The following is a 3,524-nucleotide window of genomic DNA, read 5'->3' as shown; positions in this document are numbered from 1 at the left end:
GGCAAAGACTATGGACCCCTTGTGCAGTAAAGGGTTAACTCAGCCGGCTTAGGGTGCTCAAACCCTGCCCATTCCAAAGAAAGGACTGGGCCTTGACCGGTGGTTGGTAGATAACTTCTGAGGCCTTCAAATATCCTGCCTGATAAGGGTGTCTTTGTATACCTTGGGCCATATCAGAGAATTTGTTAACAAAGTGACTTATGGAAAACACCTGCTTTTTTTTTTTTTTGTCTGAGGCCCTGGGTCACCCTGTGTCAGTTTGACCTCTGGGTGTTGGGGCTGGAGACTGAGTAGTTAAGGCCCACACAGGTGCTTCATGCCTACGTGACTGACCCTGTGACAAGCCCAGGACACCAAGGCTCAGGTACGTTTCCCTGGATGATGATTTTCTGCACAGGTGTCACACATCCCTGCTGGGAGGATGAAGCATTGTCCATGACTCCCCCCACCCCAGAAGGGACACCTGGAAGCTCGCTCCTGGTCTCTCCTGGACTCTGCCCTATGTGCCTTTTTCCTCTGTGTCTGTTCGCCGTAACAAACTGTGACCATGAGAAGAACTTTTCGGAGTCCTGTGAGTCCTTCCAGTGACTCATCAAACCTGAGGGTGGTCTTGGGGACCCTGCCACACCTGCTTTTTCAAGAAATCTTGCAGTGATAGGAGCAGAGAAAGAGTGACGCCTTGAGGCGTGTATTGGCTTGGGATGGGGGGATTTGGTGTGAGGAGATACAAGGGCATCATCGCAAGCCTGTTGGAATGATAAAGTTGACAAGGAGAAGTTGGTGACTCGGGAGAGATGTTCTTGGGGAGGTGGGGGGATGGGGTCCAGTACACAAGGTCCTCTGGTAGGAGCAGGGACGGTTTGTGCTGAGTGGCTGGAGGGCAGCTGGAGAATGTGCAGGTTTGTAGACAAACTTGGTGAGGTGATGATCGTTTTGTTTCCTCAATGGACTGTGGGGTAAGGTCACCCTTGAGGGGGTGGGAAGGGGGGTGGAGAGGCTCTAGGAGGTCTGAGGAGGGAGAGGGTCTGATTTTTAGCTATTTAGAGAGCAAGCCCTCATACAAGGCAAGTGCTAAGATTGTAGGGCAGGCAGAAATGCCCCTTGGAGATCTCTGGCCATGAATTTGAAATGAGAGTCAACACACATCAGAGCCCTGTGCTCTTCTGCATCAGGGTTCAGCTGGGCAGGTGCTGACATGAAGCGGGTGGATGGTAGGGATTAAACCAGGGTTGGACATTGCCAGCTGATGGGACAGAGGGAGAGGGTGTTTGTAAGTAAATCAGTGCGAGAGAGGATAAACGAAGTGTATTGCCTGCAGCTTAATTTTGCTCCGTGGTAAGTAATCAAAGGCAATATTTTAAAACAAATCTGGGTTCATTTTGGAGAAGGAAGAAAGCACACGAAGTTTTCGGATAACTCAGTAGACTTCAGATATGGTTTTCTTGTTTCAAGTGCTGCTTCCAGCTAGCTATACCCCCTGGTCTTCATGGGGTGAGTTCACTTAGGTGGGAAGTTTGGGAAGCTTTGGAAAATTCTGGAAGGCCTGTCCTACAGGTGTGACCCCTGACCCGCGGGCCCCCTGGCCTTTTCATAGGGGCTGTCTGTGAAAGTTGGACACGGTCCAACTACGAGCAGTAACAGTATTGATGGGATGGCAGAGGATGTGCCCCTAAGATGGTGTGGACAGGGAGGACTGGGGACCAGATCAAGACCTCCCGGGGGTAGGGCAGGTGCTGCAGGGGTGGGTGGGGGTAGCAGACCCTGACACTATCAAAGAGTCCAACCTAGAGGCCAAACAAGTCAGAGGGGTCCAGGTAGACTGTGGAGCAGGGACAGGTTGAAATACAACAGTGTCCCTCCCTCTCTCCTACCCCATCGCCTCTAGGGCCCAAGGGAGGTGACACTCTGGGGGTCCAGGCAAGTGACTCAGGCAGACTGGGTCTCAGGGAACAAGTCAAGGACCTGGTTCCCAGAACTGGGGCACGAGGTAGGGATGGGGTGTTGGGAATGAGGCCAAAACCCAGTTATCAGAACTGGGACACTTTCCATGTGGGACTTGTGTTCTTTACATCCTTCCTGCATAAATCCTGGGGAATGGGGTATGTCTGCGCCTGGGAGCTGGCAGAACAATCAGCTGAGAGGCCAAAGTGGTGAGGCTACGGGGCACCAACCGGCGCCTCCTGTCTTTTTCTGCTGCCCTGCCCTAGGTAGCCGTCCCCTTCCTGCCCCGCACCCCCCAGGCTAACTTCACCCTTGCAAGAAGAGCCTCAGAGTAAACATTGTTTATTTTGAACATTCAAATTTAAAAAAACAAAAAAGTAACAAAACCCAGGACATATCTCATACACATACACACACACGTTGCATCTCATGTCACTTTATGTACAAAATTAGGCGGGGGGGGGGGGGCGGGTGCACTAATTTCACAGTGTCAGACAGCTGGATGTGCTCACTCACTGCTCAGCCTGGGCCCACGAGAGCCCCTTCCCCACCCAGCAGGGGTGAGGTGGGGTTTGGGGTGGCAGGCAGCTGGGACAGAGGGGAAGAGAATGATCGCATCTTTGGGAGGGGACCCTTTCTCCAGTCTGCTCCGGGCAAGGTGCTGGGAAATGGAGAGGAACCAGGGACCCAGTTCTTGGTGGCGGGTAGGGACCACTGCGTTGTGGAGAGTCAGAAAGCTGAGATCAGGTCTCCAGGTGTCCTGGCTGGGTGGCCCCAAGGGCCACTCACCCTCCTGGGGCCCTGGCATCCTCATCTATAAAATGAGACTTCAGGAGGGCCTCCTGAAGAAACTTCCTGCCCAAAGCTGTGGTCCTAGGTCATGCACGATTGTGGCAAGGTGATCTATCCCCTTGGGACGTTGACTGGGGGTACAGAATGCCACAAAGGGGGGCAAAATCTGACAGATAAGAGCTGTGAAGCACCTGGAGCAGGGCTTGACCCAAAGCAGAAGTTTGAGAAAGATCCTCTCCCCCATTCCCTGCCTGGGACTCTTGGGAGACCATCCAGCTTCCTCTTACCTTTGAGTTCTGGAAACGAGAGCCAGTTGAAGGGCTGAGGTGGCGGGCACACTGCAGAGACCCCTCCCACGGCCTCACCCAAGGGGACCCTGGCCCTGGGGCCAGCCCATCCCGGGCCTCTTCCTCCATCACCAACCTGTGAGGGTAGTGAATGGGGTCAAGCACATCTCTTTAGGGAAAAACCCATCGGGAGCAATGATGCTCAAGTCCCACTCCACAGAGAGTAGGGCTGCCAGTCCCTTTGGTCCTTGCTGTAACCTGCCTTGGTTTGAAGTCTGGACTCTAGCACCTGCCAATTGATGGACACTGGGCAGGTTACTTAACCTCTCTGTGCTCCAGTTCCCTCCCTGGGGCTAAGAACAGTCCCAGCTTACGACTCTGTTGTGAGGATAAATGAGATGTGAGGTGCTCAGCACAGTGCCTGACATTTAAAAAAGATGGAACAAACAGGCTCCATCATCACCGTTAGCCAGAGCAGCTCAGGGACACAAGCAAGCGCCATTT

The sequence above is a fragment of the Mirounga angustirostris genome, unplaced genomic scaffold (genome assembly GCF_029215605.1).
Source record: "Mirounga angustirostris isolate CCGP_5_RB_7025 unplaced genomic scaffold, mMirAng1.0.hap1 SCAF_5, whole genome shotgun sequence".
Classification (NCBI taxonomy): domain Eukaryota; kingdom Metazoa; phylum Chordata; class Mammalia; order Carnivora; family Phocidae; genus Mirounga; species Mirounga angustirostris.
The sequence above is the reverse complement of the archived record's forward strand: the minus strand, read 5'-3'. Positions refer to the sequence as shown.